The 23,942-nt window shown below is 41.8% G+C and overlaps 1 protein-coding gene across 10 annotated transcripts in view; it reads right to left on the bottom strand.

The window, feature by feature from the left end:
• KCNJ15 (potassium inwardly rectifying channel subfamily J member 15) overlaps positions 1-23,942 on the bottom strand; it is an 85,845-nt gene that overhangs the window by 28,166 nt on the left and 33,737 nt on the right. Inside the window, exon 1 of one of the 10 annotated variants that reach the window (XM_010368717.2) lies at positions 12,718-14,213. The exons of the other annotated variants lie outside the window; for them this stretch is intronic. The gene's annotated coding sequence lies outside the window, so the exon portion shown is untranslated. Of the gene's footprint in view, positions 1-12,717; positions 14,214-23,942 lie in introns of those variants that run through there. 10 annotated transcript variants of the gene reach the window in all.

The following is a 23,942-nucleotide window of genomic DNA, read 5'->3' as shown; positions in this document are numbered from 1 at the left end:
TTTTCACAAATCAGCAAGAACCTTCATCCTCCTAAGTGGGCAACATGTGTAGAAACACAATTCAAAAAATGTTCAAAAGGCGAAAAGACATTTCAACACTTTAACATTTATTTATTGGTTTGTGTGGTAAGAATTTATTGAGCACCAACTATGTGCTAAGCATGGCACAGGGTGCTGCTAATGAAGCAGTGAGAGTGACTTGGTCCTTGCTCTTGGGTAGTTTGCAAGAAAACGGGGAAGAGAGGCATTAAATAGATTATTAGATGAGTGATTTAAAGACATTTGTGGGAAGAAATGGGGAGAAAGTCAAGGATGGATGAGAGACTAGCATATGGGGCATATAACATGTCCCAGTCTGGAGTTGGAGCATGGAGCTTGGCACCTTCCAGGAAACAAGTAGGATGTTGAGTAGGGGAGAGGGGAGCAGGGTCGGGTAAGAGCGAGGGCAGAGCCACACCATGCAGGGTTTTGGGGGCTCCTTGAGGACCGTCACCCCCACCCTAGGAGCACAAGGAGTATCTTGGGGTTTTATTCAAGGAAGAGAAAGGATCAAACTTGCTTTTAAAAGTGATCATGTTAAATGCAGCATGGAGAATGGATTGGAAAGAGTCAAACATAGATGCTGAGAGTCTGTTTAATTGACACTTTCAGTAATCTGAGTTGAAATTACTGATGCATGGACAAGGGCGGTGTTAGTAGCTTGAGAGTTACTAGCCAGGAGCTCTGGGCGACAGGTCCCAGATGGAGTCAACAGGCATCTCCAACAGGTGGATGTTAAGTAGACAAGGCAGGGAGAAGACAAGGTCTCACCAATGACCCCAGGCTTCCTGGCATGGAAATGAGGTGTGTTGGGGTGGGCGGAGGCTATCTTACTGATTCAGAGGACACTGGATCTTCCTCTGTAATTTTAACCTTATGTACATGTTATGGGACACCCAGATTGAATGTTTTGGTATTATACCAGCATGGAGTTCATGCCTGTGCAGAATCCTGATGCAGGAGGAGGATCTCATGCCTGGGGTACAGGTTTGAAGGTGTGCACTGGAGGCTCCTGGAGACACCTAAAGAGAAGTAAGCACTAGGGTCTGTGCAGATGGGCCTGGCCTTTAACAGAGAGATGTGGATAGGAGGGATGCCTTTAGCACATAAGCCGACAAGTACAATTTGAACCATGAAAGTGCAGGAGCTTCCCCCTTAGACAGTAGTGTGGAAGCAGCAACCCAGACTGAGCCTGAGTCTGGGCACGCTTAAGATCAGGCAGAGTCAGAGATAAGGGCAAAGGAGACTGAGGAGGGACCATCAGTCCAAGAAACACAAAGGCACCAGGGACTCACTCTTCACTTATCAAATTATTGAAAATTTTAAAAGACATTGCAACATTCCACATTGACAAGTTTGCAGAAATGAGCTTCCTTCATAGAAAGAAGTTCTGTGTCTGATAGAGTCATCTGGCATAACTTTTTTGAGGGAGGCAGTAATTTGACAACGTATACTCAAAGTTTTAAACTATTTATGTTAGACTGCTTGACTCAGTAAGTCTACTTCTAAGACTTAATAGGAAATGTATGATCGGATAATGTACAAGAGTGTTCTCTATATTAGTTATGATATTAAAACATTAGAAGAAACCTGAGTCACCAACAATATAGAAATGGTTTTAAATTTATAAAACATTTACAGGCTGAAATATTATGCAGTGTTTAAAAATCATGACAAAATGCTAAATATGTTTTTTAAAAGGCAATTGATACAGCTAAATATGCAGTGTAATCTCTCTGTTTCTCTCTCTAGGTAAGATCAAAATAAAACACCTCTAAGATGTTAACAGCAGTTATCTCTCTAAAGGAAAACAAAATGAGAAAGGTTTTTCAACCAGATTTTCCATTTTTATGCAGTTAATCTGAAAATTCAATTTCCCTAGCACAGACCATTTCCAAGCATTCCAGATTTTACTGTAAATGAGAAGTACTTACTGTGTTATATTACACAAAGAAACTTTCCACACACTGTTGTGGCCAAACCTTATGAAATCATTTACTCTCAGAGATATTTCCAAATATCTATTGCAAAATCCAATAACCTAGTTTTCACTAAGAGTTTAGAACTATTATTTCATGTCATCTTAAGGTTTCATTTCATCGACTGAATTAGAAGAGTTTGCACTTTACCCAGAGATACTGCTGATAAAGCAGATTTCCTGCCCTATACCTTTGCTCAGGCTGACCCCTTTATTCCATATTTCTTCTTTGCCCTATGCCTGGTAAACTCCTACACACCACTTGAGCCCCCGCTCAAATGTCATCTCCTCCAGCATGCAGGTAGAGTTCATTTTGCTCCTCTCTTCTGCCTTGTCATTGTCCACACCTCATGATAATACTGTGCTGCTGTAATGATCAGTCTTGGAGCTTACCTTTCCCCATAGACTGGGCTCAGTAGTTCATCCTGAGTGGCAAACACAAGGCCTGGCATGCGGTAGGAACTTAATGTTTGAGGGAGGCACGGGGTGGGCAGAGATGCCATGCAAGGGGACTCAGAATCCGATTTAGTAAGCAACGTCACTCGCCTGAGGATATGGTGCCCAATGTTGTAGGTCAGAGAAGAAACCCAGAGAGGAATCCAGTCCACAGCTAGGCACATTGTTGGGGTGGAGGATACTTCACTGATTTGAACAATTCAATTAGAAATAAGGATTTCATCTTCCTATTCTGATTCATAGGACAAAGAATATGCCACAGTGTTCTGTCCTGAAGAGAAAATTAGTTGTCCATTTCTCAAAATGACAAAACCGATAAAAAATGTGGACAAACACAAGTATATTCAATTTCATCCAACAAATTACTTCCTCTGTATATTTCATGTTCCCCAGTACACCGACCATCATAGACAAAGAGTTCCAAGATTGCTTTCGGCTCTGTTTGCTTCTTTACAGCAGATGTCTCCAATGTGGGGTACACCGGTAACCCAAGCAGGGACAGTGACAAAATGATAGAAGTATTCAAATGTAGCTTCCACTTTATCCTTTTAAATGTTTGTATCTTATACATATTTTAAAATGAATCCATGGGGAACTTGAATAAATTGACAAGCAAAAAACACATCGCTCCATTTAAAAAAAAATGGGCAAAGGACATGAACAGACACTTCTCGAAAGAAAACATACAAACTGTCAACAAACATGAAAAAACGCTCAGCATCACTAATCATTAGAGAAATGCATATTAAAACCACAAAGAGATATCATCTCACACCAGTCAGAATGGTTATTACTTAAAGGTCAAAAAGTAGATGCTGGCCAAGGCTGCAAAGAAATGGAAAGTTTCTACACTGTTGATGGAAATGTGAATTAGTCCAGCCATTGTGGAAAGCAGTCTGGAGATTTCCAAAAGAACTTAAAACAGAGCTGTCATTTGACCCAGCAATCCCATTACTGGTTATATTCCCAAAGGAAACTATGTCATTCTACCAAAAGACATATGCATTTGTATGTTCACCTCTGCACTATTCACCATAGCAAAGACATCAAGGCAGGTGCCCATAAATGTAGAATGGATAAAGAAAATGTGGTACAAATATACCACAGAATACTATGCAGCCATAAGAAAGAATTAAATCATGTTCTTTGCAGCAACATGGATGGAGCTGGAGACCACTATCCTAAGCAAATTAATGCAGGAACAGAAAACCAAATACCACATGTTCTCACTCATAATAGCAGGAGCTAAACACTGAGCACATGGAGATAAATGTTGGAACAATAGACACTGCAGACTACTAGAGGGCTGTGGGGTGGTTTTAAAAACTACCTGTCAGGTACTGTGCTCACTACCTGCATGACAGGATTTATACACCAAACCTCAGCATCATGCAATATTCTCATTTAATAAACCTGCACGTGTACCCCTGTACCTATAATAAAAGTCAAAAAAATAAATAAAATATATGTAATACATTAGAACAGGAAGAAAAATGAATATATTGTGCATGTATGTCCCTAAGTGTGTGTGCTGTGAGAGGCTATAATTTTTAAATCCATAGCTTTACACCAATACTGATTAAATTTGCATACGAATTCCCCTGAGGGCTCATTTAAACGCAAATTATTATTCAGAAGGTCTGGGGTAGGTCTGAGAATTTGCATTTCTAACCAGCTCCCAGGCGAGGCTGAGGCTGGAGGTGAAAGCTCACACTCTGCATAGCAAACAGCCTTTTGCAGCCACTCTTCCTCATCTGGACGACACAGTACTGAACCCAGAAAATGGTCTGAGTGACTGTTTTCTCATTTCTCCCACGGACAGTCATAGCAAGCATCACTCTAGACACATAAAATAGAAGGAAATTCATTCCATCAGTGAATGCCATGGGGCTTAATTCAGGCTGGCTCCTCTCACATGACTGTTGAGAAAGGAGCCTCTGAGGAGCTTGCTGTACTTATAACTTCACCTATGGGGAGAAAGTTCAAAGTCACTAGATGACTTCATTCTTTAAAAAAAACACAGCTTATAAATCACTCATATGGTATTACAAAATGATCCTGTAGTCAGCAATTTTTTTAAGCATTTGGCTTATATCTGGAAACTTCATTTATGGGAAACATAGCTGGAAACCAAGATTTTGACCACACCTAGTCATCAAAGATTCTGTAGTGCTAACAGTAACAGAGTACTAAGTCAGGCGTCGCTTATATTCTGACTAATAACAGCTACCTCTATATACCCTCACCCTGACGTGCCCCTGGTATTGGGAGTGAGTGGCTTACAAATGCTGTTTTCCCAAAGAAAGAGAAGAACACACACACACACTCACACTCACACACACACATACACACACACAATTGAATGAATACAATGAATCTCTTAATTTACAAGGTCTACTCAACAATTCATGTATGTATGCCCTATTATGACTTCCAAAAGACTACTTTGGTCCCATTTGAGCTATATATATATATATATGCCTTAATTTCTGAGTCAGCTTGCACTATGCAACAGTGGTTGCAAATAAATTTTCAAATATTTATGTCTTCTATACTGTGTAACTGGTGTTCATCCTAAGGGATCCCTGGTTAAGTTAGACAGGTGCTTCCTCTGAAACTAGTCCGCAGTCCACAGAAACACAATTTGGCCCACCAGGACTCAGTTTTCCAACCACTTTGACATGTTCAAGAGGGATTAAAGTCAATGAGGCAGGATGAAGATCCTTAATTTGCCACTTGAAGGGAGTTGTTCCCCAGTTTAAACCTCGTTGGCCAATTCCCAGTGGTCTTCCTTCGATCTATCTTCAGCCCTATTTTCGGCCAAGACATTGAACTTTCAGGAAGTAAAATTGGGAGTCGGACCCCGGTTGAAAGACCTTGGCAATGCTCTTCTGTCTGCTCTGTGTACCATCTCCTATTTCATTCATTGGTGATAAAATCCATGCGGTGAAAAAGGCCAAAATGCTTATCTTGGGTTTGAGAGGAGAGACAATGAGTTTGTCTAAAGAGAATGGCTTTCACTAAAAGCCAAGCTTTGGGGAGCACAGTCAATGGATATGGAGAAGAGCTTTAAAGAGGACAGAAGTGATGCTTTGCTTCTACTTCCTTGAGGCCTGGGTGATTACTCTTCAACCAAGGGAGTAACCTCTCAACTCAGCACTCCACTTGGTCAGAGCCACTTACAACTCAGCTGGCGAATACATTTCATTCCTCATCTTCCTTGACATTTCCATAACATTTCAGTCTGCTGCTACTGTCTTCTCTCAACTTGCCCTCTACTTTTCTGATGCCTTCTCAGTTCCATCTGTAAGTTCTTCCTCTTCTGCCAATCTTTGAAGTGGCATTTTCTCCAAGGCTCCATGCTCAAACTATTTTATTTTCACTAAAGACACACTCCTGCATCCACTCCCATGGTTTCAGATGTTACCTTTGCAGTTCAAGAAGTCTAGACTTTGTGTGTTCCAGATTGCTCTTGTCACTGCCAGAACAACAGTCAACTATGTGTGGTTCCTCCCTTTGACTGCCCACAAACACCCCAAATTAAACCCAGTCTAGCTTCATTATCCATTACCCAGGGCAACTCCCTTCCTCCTGTAGACCCTCAGGCACTGAAAAATAGCACCCTAAGTCTACCCCAACATCCCTTGAAGCTGCCCATTTTCTCCCTTCCGACTGTCACTGCATTGGTTTAGATCCACACACTTTCTTTCTTGGGTGACACTACCTTGGTTTAGATACACATACTTTACTTCTTACATGACAGCACAGGCTCATAACTGAGGTCCCCATTTCAAGTTGTCCTCTCTCTATAGCATCTTTCATAGTGCAACCTCAGTGGTGTCCCTAAAGCACTCTGCCACCCAGCTTAATGGCCCCACTGTCTACAAACCAAAGCCTCAGCTCCTGAAACTGACCCTTCAGAAACTGGCCCCACCTGCCTTGGTGCCAGCCACTCCTCAGGTTGTTACCTGGTCAAATCATGCAGAATGACTTTGCAGTTGCCCAGATGGATTATTCCTCTATTGATTGACTTGATGCCATGCCATCTGCCCGAAAGCCCACCTCTTGTCTTGGCCAGCATTCTTACGTCTATCCTTTGGGGTGTTACCCTTTCTAGGTAGGTGCTTTCTCCACCTGTTCCCATGGGTTCGGGGTTTTCTTTACATGATCACCTGTGCTTCTGTCTCCCAGAATATTTATCTCAGTGTATTGGAGATATCTGTTTTGCTTGTGTGTATCTAATTATAATAATGATCCAACCAACAACTGCCACTAGTTGAGAATGAATACGTAACTAGTTCTGTATCAGCAGCTCATGCATGTATAACTCCAAACTTCAGAGTAATGCTGGTAAAAATAAGTAAATGGAGGTTAGATAAGTTAAAGCATTTGCCTAGGGTCACACAACTAGTTGGTAGTGGTGACAGTGCTTAAGATTGTGGTCTGACTCAAAAGTCAGCTCTTCATCCATCACACCCCACCACCTCCCACTGGAATTCAAGCTGCCATATCTCATCTCGTACATGCCAATGCCTAGATTCTAGCAGGGCCTTAATGTCTGCTGAATGCATAAATGGAAGCAAAGGAAACTTGAAATCTTCCAGTTATAGAAAAGCACCGCTGGGTCTCAAAAAGCAAGCTCCTACACATTGGTTGTGGTGATGAGGTGAACAGAGAGAACGTCATTTTGTCTTAATCCCCTACAGTACCCACAGCTGTTTACTAATGCGTGCTGCAGATGGAATCATGCCTGCAAAGTCAGTGTTCCCTAGAAGTTCTTTGAGGGCAGGGGTTAGGCCATGTCCACCTTTGTACCCTCAGTAGCGCAGTTGCTGGCATGTGGTAGACGCTCCAGAAAAGTTTTAATGACTCATGATGATAAGTGAGTGGATTAATCCATGACTTAGTCAGTGGATTAACAATCTATAAAGAATGAATGAATGTCAAAAACACAATCCAAAACATGTGAGTGTTCTCCATGCATTTATCATTACCTGTGTAGTTGTCTAAATTGCTTTTTGGGAGTGATTTATAGTACACATTGTTCTATCTCTGTGGGAAATGAGTTTCCCCAGTGTTGAAATCCTCTGAGTTAAGAAGCACTTCCTTTTATCTTTTCTGACTCAGACCCTCTTGGAAGCTGCACTCACTCTTGCAGATCACTTGGTAGATGACTCTTATGCTGTGAATCACCCATATCCTCCAAGAGCAGGTGGAAGTTCAGATATGGCTTTTCTCCCTGAGAGTCGTTTGCTTCTTAGTTATGATTAATTATTTCTGCAGTTACTTGTAGGATCAGGATTTCTACCAGAGGAGAGTAATTACTTTCACATGAACATCAGCTCCTCGTTCATTTAATTTGCCTCACCCCTAAACACACGTGCACAAAATTAGCCTGGAAATTACTGAGGGTCCTACTTGTTTATATTCATCTGGTGACCATTTTAGCAGCTTTATCAACAACATCTGTAAGAGGCCCAAGGCTTTAACTTGAGAATCATGGCAAAGTCAGGTGTCTCCCCTATTCCTCCTCAATTCTTCTCTCCCCTATTCCTTCTCAATCCTCCTCAAATCAGTCATCAAATGCTCACATTGGATCTCTAGGTTATGCTTACAAAAATCAAAGATGCCGAGTCTTAATTTGGAAAGACCATTGTTAACTTCTTTGTCATGAGAAATAGGACCTAGTTTCTTTCTTTTTTTTTTTCTTTTTGGTGCTAATATTGATGTATTGATTTTCCTGTGATAACTTGACACACACACACATACACACAAACACACACACACAATTTAATCTAAACACTCTCAGACCATAGTACTTGTCAATTACCAGAAGGTGGGAGTCTCCTTTTACTAAAATTAAGTGGTCATTTTTAGATATTATATTGAAGTCTATCAAAATCTTTTAAAAATATGTATGCAAAGTTGATAAATCTAGAATGCATATTGAAATGATTGTTTTCGTTTTCTAGGATGTAAATGCCTTGATCAAACTTAACGTTTTAAAAAATATTTTTAAAATATGAATTCAGATGTTTTCTTAATTGAGAAATAATATCCTACTTTTTGAATATATTCTAAAATCTAATTTCTTAAACTTTTATTTTAGGTTCGGGGGTACCGAAAAAGGGGTATAAAGGTTTGTTATATTGATAAACTTGTGTCATCGGGGTTGGTTGTACAGGTTATTTCATCACCCAGGTATTAAGCCTAGTGCCCAATAATTCTCTTTTCTGCTTCTCCTTCCTCTCACCCTCCACCCTCAAGTAGACCCCAACGTCTGTTGTTCCCTTCTTTTTGTTAATGAGTATAGGACCTCGTTTCTAACATGCTATTCCTATTATCATTTTAAATAAACCATAGAACGGGTGGTTGAGAGAAATTGTAAAACACACATAATTTAGTACTGAAATTATGACATGGTTCTGTGAACTCCACGGGGACACACCCAGCCCTACCCCAAGAATGGAACTATGGTACCATTTCCTAAGAGCTGCCATTATTCCCCAGTGACTCCTAATTACCAAAACATCATTCATTCGCTCATTTATTCAGTCATTTTACACTACTGTGGTCTTTGAAATACGTAAAGGTGAGACATGCATGATCTTAGCCCTCAAAAGTATACCGTTTGATAGGAGAGATGATATATACATAAATTGTTATTACGCCAAGCAGAATAGACTCCTTCATGCCTAAACAGTATCCCATGGACATTTCTATCATAAAAGTTGATACTCACTGGTTCATGTGTAACCAGTGAGCTGGCAAGACTGTAAGCTGCTTAAAGACAAGAACCTTGCCTTATTTATCTCCATTTTGTCCATATCTAACACAGCGTCTGCCTAGATTACATGAATGAATATGATATATTAAAAAGTATTAAGGATTTCCAGGAGGAGGACTGATTCCTTCTAACTGGAAAAATCAAAGAAGTTATCATGTATTTTCTGTAGGAAAAAAAAAAAAAATAGGAGAAAGAAGATTGCATGCAAGGGGAATTGCCCAGGCAAAACTATGGGGTGGCAAAGTATGTTTCAAGTACTCCCAGTTGATTAGACCATAGGGTTTATCAAATATCAGCGATTTTCAACCATGGCTGCCTATGAGATTCACCTGGGGGGATTTTAAAATGAACCAATGCCTTGGCTCTGACGCAGGACAATCAAATCAGAATATTTTGGTGGGGCACAGGGATATGAGTAAGAGTCTGAGTTCTGCTCTTTTAAAAAAGGAGCCTCTGCTCTGTTAAAAAAAAAAGGTTCCCATTTGCTTTTATTTTTTTGACGGAGTTTTGGTCTGTTGCCCAGGCTGGAGTGTAGTGGCATGATCTTGGCTCACTGCAACCTTTGCCTCCCGAGTTCAAGCAATTCTCACGCCTCAGCCTCCCCAGTAGCTGGGACTACTTTCTTCAGATACACTGGGGTATCTGTCGTTCGTATGAGGCCATATTGGGAACTACACTGGCAATGAATTTTAAAAGGTGATGGAGGTTAAACTGAAAAGTTTGATCTTTCGGCAGGAAGAAACAAGCCAGGCTCATCTAGCAAGACTGATGGAGAGGGAGGAGAGCAGCTATAAGGAGATCATTTAGGAGGCTGTTGAATTTGTCTAAGTAATACATGAATTCAAGTGAATCACCGTGTTGGTTTGCCACCAGGTAAAATTCATGCACCTATCACATGTGAAGTAGAGAGGGTTGAACATTAGTGGAAAGGACTCTGGAGTTTGCTGCCTGGATGGAAAGGAAGATTTGGATGAAAAGCAGATGGTATCGGGGTGGGGTTGGCTCCAAGTATGTCCATATCTAGGAATTAAATTTGGGGCTGGAGGTGCAAATTGAAGAATCATTGTACCTAGAAGTAAAAGTTGACCAGATATGAGTCAATGAGAACTGCAAAAAAAAAAAAAAGAAAAGAAAAGAAAAGTACCAAGGGAAGAAAGCAACTGAAGGGGCAATCTTAGAGATTGCTTGGATTGAAGAGAAGAGGAGAGGATTTTCCAGCAAAAGAACTGGAGAAAGGCCAGCCAGATGGCTGAACACCTATGTAAATTCATAAAAGCAGACAATTAAGAAGGCAAGATTGCAAGAAAGAGGACATGATTCAGAGGTCAAATATTGGAGGGGAGACAAAGAAGCACTGATACTATTAGGGAGGTAAGACAGAAAAGAAAGGGACACTGGTTTCCCTAAGATAGGAAGGAAAGATGAAAGGATATATTTATTGCACATGTATTTACCCATCACCTACTGTTTTTGACTATACTAGACACAGGGGATATAACAGTCCAGACAAGGCATTTGCTCTCATGAGGCTTATATTCTAGAAGACAAGTTACAGAAAACGTGTGCATGAGCTCCACGTGCATTTCCACAGACAGCATCTTCCTGTTTACTGAGGAGTAGAGGAGGATAGAAATTGGAGAAGTGTGATCTTAGTAAAGGGGATGATGGTATGGTACTTTGGTGTAAGAGGAACAAGCTGAAGGATGTGGAACAAACTTGGCTAGCTTTTGAGTCACATGTAGGAGAGGCAACAAGAAATGAAGAAAGGATTCAGCCAGCAGGCAGGTCCCTGTGAGGTTTTCAAGCAGGAACACTAAGTTCACGTCTTTGCTTACACCTAACATGACTTTGCCCAGGCGGAACAGCCTCGAAGCACTGCTGCATATGGAAGAGGTGGGCTGCCCAGAGTTGGGATTGGCAAAGCCTCAGTGGTAAAGGTTACTGGGGTCCAGGTTTATAAATACCACATTAGAAACATAAACATTTGAAAACCACAGAATGTAAATGCTCAAGGTCACAGCACGCTCATCAGCTCATGGAATCCATACAGTAATTGAGCACATTAAGAAGCCTACTGACTCCGCTGTCTAGTTTTAGAAGAGCTATAATTTAGTATCGCTAGCTATCAATTAGTCCTGTTTTCCTCATCTGTAAAATGAGAGGGTTGGACAAAATGACCTCAAAGTCTTCTTCCAGCATGGTCAGTGGTGAATGCTAGAGCACACGTGAAATTCTGAAAGTTAATTTGCTTCTTTAACATTTACGTTGATTGTTTAACTATTGATATTCAAAAATGCAGCTGCAGAGCTACTACAAATCTTTTAGGTCTGTGCATACAAAGCTGTTAGTTTTATGGACCATTCTGATTTTAAAATAAATTGTCCTGTGAAAATATGCAACCTGAATTCTGGTGGGAGAAATCTCAAGTGACATGGGTAATTGAATAGGGTAGTTGATAGGTCATTGAACAGGACATGGAAATAGACCAAGTAGAAAAGTATTAGACATGAATAGGTTTTAATATTTGCAAGTTTGGAAAATGACTTTGTGAACATTGGGAGAAAAGGAGCTTTTCAAATACTAGGATGATAGTAGCTAGGGATACAAAATAAAGTTATTCAGATATGACTTGTCTTCCTGCACTAAGATTAATTTAGAGTAATATACATAGGACTTCTTTCATTCCTTTCAAACATTGCCAGTAAGAGTTAACCAGGTCTTGGTTAGATCCTGAAAAATTAAGGTATGTGACCAACTAGACAATCTGTAAAAGTAACTAGAGTATTAGCTAGCTACTATTGTTTCGTATTGCAAAAATCTTGTCACTTTTCAAATACAATAAGACTTTTGAATAATACCATACATAATCTTGAAAGAAACAAACCTTAGTATGTGTGCTTTTTCTAACAGCTGCATTTGTTACACATATTGTCACTGAAATCAAGGTCTTTGAGGCTTAAAACTTAGTACTAACTCTGAAAGTTACTTATTTGTATATTTAATCTAAATGAATAGCTTATTGCTATTTTCAAAAGCATATTTGGTACATTACTATTGAAAGCAGTCTTTGACATAACTGACTACATTTTAGTTTTATACCCAAAGGCTCTGTTTATGCAGATAAATTGAGGTTCCAGTCTTTACAGTGTAGGGTATAAGTATTAATGAGTTGATTTCCTGCCAAGGTTAATTTATTTTTATTTGTAATCTCATAGAGTAGGGCTCAATCATTGTTAAGCGCTGGTAGTTTCAGAAGCAGAAGTCTTCTTCAGATCAGTAAGATTTATACTACTTGAAATTAAAAAGAGTGGATAATGGGGAAAAATCATGCCTGAGGTTAAGGTGAATCACTTTGATTGGATCTTCCAGAAATTTCCTTTGAGTTCTGGGTGGCTTTTTCCCCTCTTCCTTTGCACTACCCTGATTGCTCAGCTAGAAGCACCCTAAGGGGCCTTACCTTGAGTCCAGGTGCTGGGGCCCAATCTCAACTGAAGATCCCAGAGATCTGGGGAAGTGATGAAGAGATCTGGGGAACTGACTCCGCAGGGGAAAGTCTGTGTGCAACCCAAACCTGCAGGATACGTGCTCCTGTGCTGGCCGAGCCAGTAGGCGGGAGAACACTCTCCACCCTAGCCTGCAGTAAGCTGAGCATTCAGGCAGAGCCTCGGTCCCACCGCCCAGCTGCCCTCATCCGTGTCCAAGGACAGAGCCCTTGAGCCACGAGGGCTTCTGGCACATGGTTTCAGTTTTTATGGGTGAAAGACAGTCCTTTGGCATCATAAGGTATTTATATCTGAGATAGCTCCAGATTTTTAAAAATCATTTGACAACAAAAACTGCCAAGCAGAATTAACTACCACAGAGGCCGGGAAAGCAGCACAAGTGAGTTTTTTAATTCTTCAGAGGTGGTAGAAGTCACCAGAAATTCTCATGAATTCTCTCTAAAGGGCTCTGGATCCTTGGAAAAATGATCTGGTCAAGCCTCATACTTTAGTAATTCTTAAAACGGTCACAGTCCCATGCTTTCTGTCTCAGCGTGGCGCTGGGTCACAGGTTTTGGCAGTTTGTTTTAAAAGCAGCCTCTTATGGTGGAGAAATTATTGTAAACAAATGGGAGCATGCTAGCAGCTGCCCATGACAGTGGATGGATCTCACCTGCCTTCGGTTTAGACAAGCGCCATGTGAATTTTTATGGGCGTGTTCTTCCCTGTGCCATGTGTTCCTACAGTGACTTTCTGCACAGGATGGGTATGATCTGCATGGAACAATGATGGCCACGTCTGGCAGCCCAGGCTTGGGGGATCGTGTGGCCGAAGCAGTGTAGCACACAGGCTCATTGCTTTCCATTGAGAAGAATACTCAAATACCACCCAGCTCAGTCTCCAGGAATTCCCCTTATAGGACCACAATAGCAATGAGAGAGCTCCAGGAAGGACCTATAAACACATTTCAACTGCTTAGGAAAAGCAGGAATCGCATGCCTCTTTCAAACTGCGAGTGTTTAACCGATTTTCAGTTTCTTTCCACTCACTCCTCTGATCTCTGTTGCCAAACGATAAACCAGTTTAATTATGTTGCTTCCCTCTGAGTTCAGCTTCATCTTTTCCTCTTTAGTTTCCCCCTGCGATAGGAGGCCTGGTGAGGAGTTCTAGGCCACATTAGGAGAACGAGCTCTTCTATGTGCTGCAAAACCTCAGGCAAGTGACTCAGCCCCTCCGGGCTTCAGTTTTCTCAATGACACTGGGAGATGGGGCAGACTAGCTTCTCTGAAATCTCTTTGTTTTAGCTTTCTATGAAGGGAAATTTAAAGAAAAGCACAGAGAGACTGACTAGATTCTATTTGAGGCTTATTTACGCAGCTACAACAACTTTACAAGAGTATCTTTTCTTTTCTTTTCTTTTTTCTTTTTTTTTTTTTTTTGAGACGGAGTCTCGCTCTGTCGCCGGGCTGGAGTGCAGTGGCCGGATCTCAGCTCACTGCAAGCTCCGCCTCCCGGGTTTACGCCATTCTCCTGCCTCAGCCTCCCAAGTAGCTGGGACTACAGGCGCCCGCCACCTCGCCCAGCTAGTTTTTTTTGTATTTTTTAGTAGAGACGGGGTTTCACTGTGTTAGCCAGGATGGTCTCGATCTCCTGACCTTGTGATCCGCCCGTCTCGGCCTCCCAAAGTGCTGGGACTACAGGCTTGAGCCACCGCGCCCGGCCGAGTATCTTTTCTTGAAGATGCCCAACCTGGTTTTGTCCCAGAGAGGATTTAGAAAGGTCCACTTAGCAGAAACCCTGCTGGCCTGGGGCTCCCCAGTGTCCAGATGGACGTGGCTTCACCAGATCAGAGTGGTGTTGCCACTCAGAAATGCCTTTGGCTGTTGCAGAAATCCGGCTGTATGCGTATCTGCTGCATATGAAATTCCTGATGATGCATGCAATGTATAGGGAATTAGAACAGTTACACACTCCCTTAAATATGAATACACCTGTGAACCTTTTCAGTCTGTTATGATAAAGCAGAGAATGAGGAATCAAGTTTTGCCTTGGTCTTGCCATAAATACACTGCTCTGGTCAAATTTGCTGATTTTTTTTATGTTCTCTTAGTTTTGACAAAATGGGATGATCACAAGTTCATTTGATATGATTCCATGTTCAACTTCGTGTTGGGCAGTTTGGTGACAGGGACACAATATGTTATAGTGGGAAAGGTACAGGGTAGGAGCCAGAGACTTGGGTTCAAATCTCAGATCTTCAAGTGATGACCTTGTAGGAGGAGTTAAAGTCTGAGAGCCTACCCCCTGGGGTCATCCTGAAGATGGAGTGAGATGCCTTCTGAAAGGCACCTGGGCTGGTAACTTTGGACGAGTGATGCTGTCTCCCTGATCTTCAGTTTCCTCGTTTATAAAAAGAGAGATAATAAATTTCATGTTGCATTAGGCTAGGATTACAAATGCAGACCTGCATGCACTCAGCTCAGGGTGCAAAAGGGAGCTGATTCTAGCTCAGCCAAGTCTAACGTGCTCTCAGCCCTCCAGGGGCTGGTAATCTGATGGGAGATATGGGAGGCACCAACACCAAATGAATCAGGACACAGCATCTGATTAGTCCTTAGCAGCACAGAGACATACTAGGTTTTGTTCAGCCTGGAGAAGATAACATTTAGAAAGTGTAGAAGAGGTAAGGCCCCATGGGGAAGGGAAAGCTGAGTCTGGAGAGTCCTTGAAGGGCTTCAAACTTCATAATGAGATTCTAACAGAACAGGGAAAGAATGCTTTCCAGGAAATGGAACAGCACAGGCAATGGCAGTGAAGTGGGAAGCATACAGGAACAATTGAACGGGGGGTCCTTGTTGGGGAGCTGTGGGAAGAAGTTTGGGTGAAGCAGAGTCAGGCCATAGGGTTCCTGGATGATACAAGTAGGGGCATCCCACAGAGAACCCCAGGGTGCAACAGTGGGGTTTTACAGTGGTAACTTTCAATAGATCCAGCTAAGCCTGCCAAAAATTACTAGCAGCTCCATCTCCCAGGGACAGTTTGTGCTCTCTTCATGCAAAACTTACTCTCTGTCCCCTCCTCTCTGGTTTCAGAGAGCATTGTGGTTTCTCTCTACACAAGCTTAAGCACTGTGTAGTCAATTTATAGTTTACAGGGATTTCCCACACACCCATATATGTTTTCCACTGAGGTCTGTACTTTTTCCTAGACCCACCCGAATTCCAGAGCCAGGCCCACTTGCATGCCAAGTTCATTTTCTTCTTCTTTATCACCTTCTCCTCCTTATAATACATAGGAGATAGTTACTTTTTTAAATGTGTCTGTGTATTTTTAAATAGAAATGAAAGAAGAAACTCCAGAAGAAAACAATGACAAGGGTAATTTCTGATTCAATTTGTATTAACAATACTTGTTCATACAGGCAAACCCAGCAAGTGAGTTTTTTCACTGTTGACCACTGTTTTTTCACATTGCAACTCTTGCTTATGAAAGTGTGATGCCTTTTATAAGTTTTTTTTTTTTTTAAAAAAAGCTTGCAAGTTTTTAAAGGATAGACTGGCTCTGGAATTCAGGCTTTCTTTATAAAGTAAGTTTTGTTTTGTTTTTAGAACAAAAAGAACGTATAAAAAGGGAATCAGGTCCTTAGGAAGGAAATTAAGAATCGTTTTGGTCATTTTGAGAATGCTCATTCCCTACTGATACATGAGATAGAAGACAGAAGTGCTTTCCACCAACACTTTCACAAAAAATCATGCCATTTAACTTCCTTGTTGTTCTGTGGTAGGAATTACCCTGCCTTTTGCAAATGAGAAACTAAGAGGTTGAATCACTTGTGGAGGCTCCCTCAGCCCACAGGTGGGGACTCCAGTCCAGCGCTTCTACCTCCAAGATGAACCTTTCCTTCACCAGCTGCCTTAAGGACAAGCCTTGAGCTCAGCCTCATCCTGGGAAGAAGGAGGGTGGAGAATCAGTGGGATTTAGTTTCCACCTGGGATAGGAGGAGGCCTGGTGAGGAGTTCTAGACCACATTAGGAGAACGAGCTCTTCTATGTGCTGCAAAACCTCAGGCAAGTGACCCAGCCCCTCCGAGCTTCAGTTTTCTCAATGATACTGGGAGATGAGGTCAGACTAGCTTCTCTGAAACCTCTGAAACCTGGCGTGGAGAGAGAAGTAACCCACCTCTGTCTATTTCCCATATGCCTCATAATGTGCTAAGAAACTGAAGCTCAGAACATTAGTGCATCTTTCCCAAAAGCACTGTGGCCAGGAGTCTGCACACCTGGAATTCACATCCAGGAAGATCAGATTCCAAAGGCCAAAGTCTCTTTCCATGAGACCAGGCTGCCTCTCTCATTAGAATGACCTTCCATTTGTCACGTTTCTACCATTACTTGTCAGGGGCTTTTTCTCACTCTCCTCCCACCATTTTTTTTTTTTTTTTTTTTTTTTCAGATTTTAAGTACTCTTATCAGATATTTGTTTTCTCCTATCCAAATGTTTCCAAACTGTGTGTTGTTACTCATTTGACTTTTGCTAAGAAAATTTAGGCTGTAGTTTTTTAAAAAAAATCCACCTACATAACTTTCAATACTAGTATAACGCAGCACTTCCTTTTTTGCTGAAGTTTGGCTGAATCACAGTACAGCACTGAAAAAACAGAAGATAGTCCCAGCCAAAGAAACTTTAAACTGCAGGTAGGTTCGAAGTCGGTGGCAACTGATTGTTCTGAAGAAAACTGGCATTGCTTCCTTATTCTCCCGCTTTCGTTATTACTATTTTTGTCAGATCCTGTTTGTGTTCAAAAGGTTGCCAGTCTTATGAAAGGATAAACTTGAAAAATCTTGCTTTAATCATTGCAGCAATTAGCAAATAACTGCATTATCTTTCCTTTTTTATTATAAACATATTCAAGAACAGACTTGTAGTTTAGTTGTAGTTACTCAGAGCTTCTCAGAAAACTGAAGCTGGTTGCTCATAAAAACCAGGTATTCAACCTGTTCAGAAGAGGCCTGAGTTGCTGGAATCTTCCTTCATGTCTCCAGTAATTACAGGAACAGATGTAACCCCCTTTCCAAGCTAAGCATATACTTCTTAAGTCATGATGGATTTAACTGAGTGAATAACTCAGTTGACTTTGAGGAGGAAGGGGAATGGGTTTGTCAAATTTAGCAAAAAAGAGCATGAGAAACATTCACCATTAATAGGCTTGGAGGCAGCGAGCTTCCAGGACCCTGAGAACTCTGCTCTGCCAGCCAAATGATAATCTCTTAGTTCCTCTCACTCTTTTCATCTGAACTGAGTTGGCAGGCTGATACCAAGCCTTCCTCTTTCACTGGTTCTTCCCCTCAACACCCTCCGTCTCCCCTTCTCTGATATATGAATCAAGGGTGGTGCCATTAACTGTGTTTCCCTCAGAAAATTCCTCCTGTTGGTTACTAGTGGGTCAGCAGATTCATTGGTCATCTATCTGCCTCTCTGAGAGTTCATTCTCCTGCAGTGTGGTGGGTTTTTCTTCTTCCCCATCCTTTGTAATTATGTTCCCCAAGGTCTTGTGCTCATCCTCTTTTATTATATCTTTCTATTCTCTCTTGGCATCCTCTGAGTTACCCTACTGCCCATTCAGAGTCCCATGATGTTAATCAGTGCTCACCAACAGCATCTCCTTAGGGATCCAGTCTCTGTTTCCAACATCCTCTGGAATGAGAGCAGTCCAGAACTGACTCATCCAAAACTGAAGGCATATTATTCTCCCTAAATCCAGCTACATATCCTGATTTTTGTTTCCTAACAATGGCATCCTCATTCTCACCTCTCCCTCTTTAAGCAACTTTACTCCTGTATCCAATCAGTGCAAGCCCCGGATTCTACCTGCTGAATCCCCCTTGCACAGGTGTCTCTCCTGCCCCTTCCTACAGCCACCACACTGGTCCAGGTTTTCATTCCTTTCACTGAGTCTCTCAAAATGCCCTCTGAATTAGTCACTTGGTCATCACTACCAGACTATTTTTTCTGAAGTGCAGCTCAGGATTCAGAAAACCAAAATCTTCAGTGACTCCTCATTGCCTATGCTTAACTTTCATCTCCTGCAGCAAAGGCTTAAGGTTGTGGCTTCTAGAGATGGACGGCCTAGCTTCAAAGGCCAGTTTCACCCCTCTCTGAAGCCTGTGGCCCCAGCATGTTCTTAACCTCTGCACCCTGCTTTCCTCATCTCTAAAGAGATTAGTAAGAAAGTCTGCCTGTGTGAGGATTAATAAATACTTAGAGCCATGGAAGACAGTCTGGTGATTCCTCAAGGATCTAGAGCCAGAAATACCATTTGACCCAGCAATCCCATTACTGGGTATATACCCAAAGGATTATAAATCATTCCACTATAAAGACACATGCGCGCATATTTATTGCAGCACTGTTCACAATAGCAATTACTTGGAACCAACCCTAATGCACATCAATGATAGACTGGATAAAGAAAATATGGCACATATACACCATGGAATACTATGCAGTCATAAAAAAGAATAAGTTCACATCCTTTGCAGGGACATGAATGAAGCTGGAAACCATCATTCTCAGCAAACTAACACAAGAACAGAAAACCAAATACTGCATACTCTCATTCATAAGTGGGAGTTGAACAATGAGAACACATGGGCACAGGGAGGGGAACATCACACGCTGGGGACTGTCGGGGGGTTGGGGGCTGGGGGAGGGATAGCATTAGGAGAAACATCTAATGTAGATGATGGGTTGATGGGTGCAGCAAACCACCATGGCACATGTATATCTATGTAACAAACCTGCACATTCTGCACATGTATCCCAGAACTTAAAGTATAATAAACAAACAAACAAAAAGAAATACTTAGAGCCCTGCCTGGCCTTTCAGGAGTGTTCAGCACTGTTGGCTGTTGGCTGCCAGCTTTGTCCTGACTGTGGCCCTCACTCTCCCATTCCTTCCTTGCAGTAAGCTCAGCCCCTGTGCACACTGCTGGCCTCCCACACCCTCCTGCTGGTGCACGTTAACTCCCATCACCCTCCTGCTCTGACGGCTTCTCCCCGTCCTGACCCTGGAAGTCCTTTTGTTCTGCAAGGCATGTCTCAAATGTCCCAGTGCCTCTTACAATCATCCCAAAAGGATCTGGTCTTTCCCTCTCTGACTTTCCCTGGAACTTTGTCAGGGTCTCTCATGTCAATGTCATCACATTCTGCTGGGCACTGCAGCCTTTCTTGTGCTTTGGGTGTTTTTCTTTACAGTTTCTCTACTTCCATGTCTTCCTATCCACACCTCCGTCCAGCAGCAGCCTGGAGGCTCCTTGAGATCAAGGACTAAGTCTTCTCCACTTATATCTTCTAAATCGACAAAGACTGACCACCCGGCCTCCTGCAGAGTAAGCCCTTGGCAAGAATGTGCTTGGTGAAGATCACTGAGGGTTAAAGCCTGACTATCCAAAATCCGAGTGAGAGTTGATTTAAAAACTCATTAAATATACATTTCTACCAACCACAGGGCTAGCAAGTCAGACCATTTCTTCAGATACTGAAAACTAAACAAAGTGCTGTGCAGAAAGTATCATTTAGGGAACATTCCCAGGATATTGGACTAGACAGGTTAATATTCATAATTATAAAATTCATGGTTAAATGTACATATCCTCATGCAGCCCTAGACTCTGAATGTCATATACTGGCATAAGCTGCTCCCAGCTGCAATGAAATGCACTTGACCATAATCACAGAAAAGTGGCCCTTTACAAGTTTTAGTCCTATAATATTTCATCTTTAAAATGGGCAAATGTTAGAAAATTCTCTCAATTTAAAATTTAAAACACATTCAGAGCCAAATACCTTTATTGCCACAGGTATGCTAACACAAGCCAGATCTAGACATAGTGTTTGAAGGAGACTGAATTGATGCTAATTTTGTTGTTTTCTGCATTTGCTGCTCCATAGATCAAATTACCCCTTTCTAGCCTGGGATTGCAGTATATTCTTCCTTTTATTTTTTCACCTTGTTTTCTTCCTCAGAATCAAACTTCCAGCCCACACTCCCACGCTGAACCCTGCTGGCTCTGTATTTACTTTTCTGTTTTATTTCAAGTTTCTTCATTTTTCTTCTTTCCAAAATAACCTGCATGTTTTCTATTTTTCCTCTGTTGGGTTTACACAACTACTATATCTTAAGCACATGGTTCCCTGTTTCTTTTCACTCCTTAATAAGACATCTCCCTCCTTAATAACCTCACTTATACAATTCTAGCAGCCAATCTGTCACTTTGTAATGTTCACCAAGGGAGAGAACACACCAGTTAGCTGTTTTCACACACACATATTTTCAAAAGACTTCAGATAAAAAGGTTTCTGCTGTGCATTTGCAGGACGAGGTAGATGTAAGTTCATGGTGAAAGTGAAGATGTAATTATAGCAAAAATTATGCTTTTCATGTCAGTGCATGTGGATTCAATACATATTGCTTGAGGAATACCTTGGGCCATGCACTGAAAGCACAAAGAAATAATTACGTAAAATCTCCATTGTCAAAGAGTTTGTAGCCCTGTAGGAAAAAGGGACAAGTAAGCAGGCCGTTGTAAAGTGGGGCCAAGCAAGGCGAACCAGCTATCTCCAGGAATGGGGAAGGCATCCCACAGAGGGTTCCCAGCCCAGGCCTGATGGACCAGAGATTATTCCCTTAGGCTAGTGCCAGATCTGAGTCTAAGCCAGTGAAGAAAGTTTACAATCTTAGTATAAACAAATTATACATAAAGGGGTATAAAAGGTGAAATAAAATTTAAAAGATCCACAGAGGAAAATGGACATTGTCTTTCAAAAGAATTGTAAAATATAGTGCACGTAAAATGACATTCAGTGAGTGCCCAGTTGATTCCTAGGTTCAAGTAGGAAGCTAAGTTAAGTTCAAACGTAGTTAAGATCTCTATTTAGTGTTGAGCTCAAAAGTAAGATTCTGCCACTGTGGATCTGTGTGCATTTAATTGTGATTTTAAAAAATAGATCAGATTTATGTAAGTAAATGTTTAATCAAATGGCCTTTTTGAGATTTACTCTTTTTTTTCTTTTCTTTTATTTCATGATGTGTGTGTGTGTATCTTTGTAAATTCACTTATATTCTTTCAGGAATAAGGTGGATATGAAGAAATAAAGAGAAAGAAAGTAAAAAAAAAAAAAAAATTCTTTGGGGCTGACTGTAAGCAGCCACTTTGCAAACCTGAAGGCTGGCCAGTCACATGCAGGGGTAGTCAGGCCCCGGTAGTACAACTTACACCTAAATGGAGTGTGGACATCACACATGTTCTTTCTTGGATCGCATGATGCCTTGCCACCCCACACCCATCACACTTAGACAAAGCATCCCCAGCGGGGTTGTGTGAAACGTTAGTCAGAGCAGGGAACCATAGTTGTGGTCAGGGAGGAAGTGGTGGACAGTTCTGTGGTCCAAAATGGATGTACAACTCAGATTCAAAGTTAAAGAACGTCTTTGCTGCAGAACTTCTTGGGGTTTTTTAAATGTTAATGATTGCTTTGAAGGTTCAAGAGGGGCCTAAACTAGGAAGGGTTTTCTGAACGTATTTGAGTGCAGACCTTCTTATTTCTTGCAGGGATGGAGTTACCAGGACCCTCACAGGACTCTGCTCACCACAGAACTTCCCAGGATAGAAAGACAGTGCTTTGCTGTCAAATTCAACTGTGTTTCAGGACACTCCCTCCTGCCTTCTGACCAGCAGAATCACCCCAGGCCCCCGACTCCTGAGACAGGAAGTATAGGGTCAGCCTCTGAGAGTCCTCCCCCACTTCCCAGGCAGCTGCATCCTGGTGGCAATGGAGTGGAGACTTCACCTCCCCTTTCCCTCCTCAAAGCAGCTTTGGTCTGCCTGGGAGAAGCTAGCCTTCTTCTGTTCATAGGGCCCAGGAACCAAGACACTGAGTGTTTCTTAATCGGATTATCACAGCATTCCTGTTGATAAGAATCAAGTCATGTGACATTACATCCAACTCTTTTAAGGAGTGACGTTAAGATGTCAATGTCGGCCAGGCACAGTAGCGCATGCTTATAATCCCAGCACTTTGGGAGGTTCAGGTGGGTGGATCACCTGAGGCCAGGAGTTCAAGATCCTCCTGGCCAACATGGTGAAACTCCATCTCTACTGAAAATACAAAAATTAGGCAGGCATGGTGGCAGGTGCCTGTAATTCCAGCTATTTGGGAGACTAAGGCAGGAGAATCGCTTGAATTTGGGAGGTGGAGGTTGCAGTGAGCCAAGGTCATGTCACTGCACTCCAGCCTGGGTGACAGACCAAGACTCCATCTCAAAAAAAAAAAAAAAATGTCAGATATCAATGTCACTACAACATCACTTTTTAAAAACACTGTTTAGAGGACAATTGTTCTGTGTGCATGTAATTTTGTGGTTTTTTTGACGGAATCTTGCTCTGTTGCCCAGGCTAGAGTGCAGTGGTGTGATCTCAGCTCACTGCAACCTCCTCCTCCCAAGTTCAAGCTGTTCTCCTGCCTTAGCCTCCTGAGTAACTGGGACTACAGGCGCCTGCCACCACGCCCAGCTAATTTTTTGTATTTTTAGTAGAGACGGGGTTTCACCATGTTAGCCAGGATGGTCTTGATCTCCTGACCTCGTGATCCGCCCGCCTCGACCTCCCAAAGTGCTGGGATTACAGGCGTGAGCCACCGTGCCTGGCCTGCACTTAATCTTTAATATGGACTATAAGTCAAAATTATAGGCTTGAAATATGTTAAACAAGATGTTCAAAATACAGCACCATTGTATTCTGATGTTGTTGAAATTGGGATAGCCTCTCTATACCTACACAGTCAGTTTTGTTATTAATGTCCTAGCTAAATACACACCCACACTGCCTTTGTCACTTGTACGTGTATGTCTGTATGTAATACAGCTCACTGTCCATATATAAATTCTTTCCACGAACTTCTGACAACATAAAAAAGACAGGGCAGCGTTCCTGTTTCTTAGTATTCAGAGCATGCTGGTTGCAGCAGCCAGGTGCTCCAGAGTTCATTACATTTTCTTTACCTCCTAGCAGACATGTGGGAATGGCATTGGTAGGAAGAGTACAAATGAGGCCAAATTTCGTGAACTTTCAGAGCAAAGGATAAACTTTTCAAATTTGTCCTTTAAAGGTTGGAATAGATATGAAGGATAACTTAGGAAATA

Source organism: Rhinopithecus roxellana, chromosome 13 (assembly GCF_007565055.1).
Source record: "Rhinopithecus roxellana isolate Shanxi Qingling chromosome 13, ASM756505v1, whole genome shotgun sequence".
NCBI lineage: Eukaryota > Metazoa > Chordata > Mammalia > Primates > Cercopithecidae > Rhinopithecus > Rhinopithecus roxellana.
The sequence above is the reverse complement of the archived record's forward strand: the minus strand, read 5'-3'. Positions and strand labels throughout refer to the sequence as shown.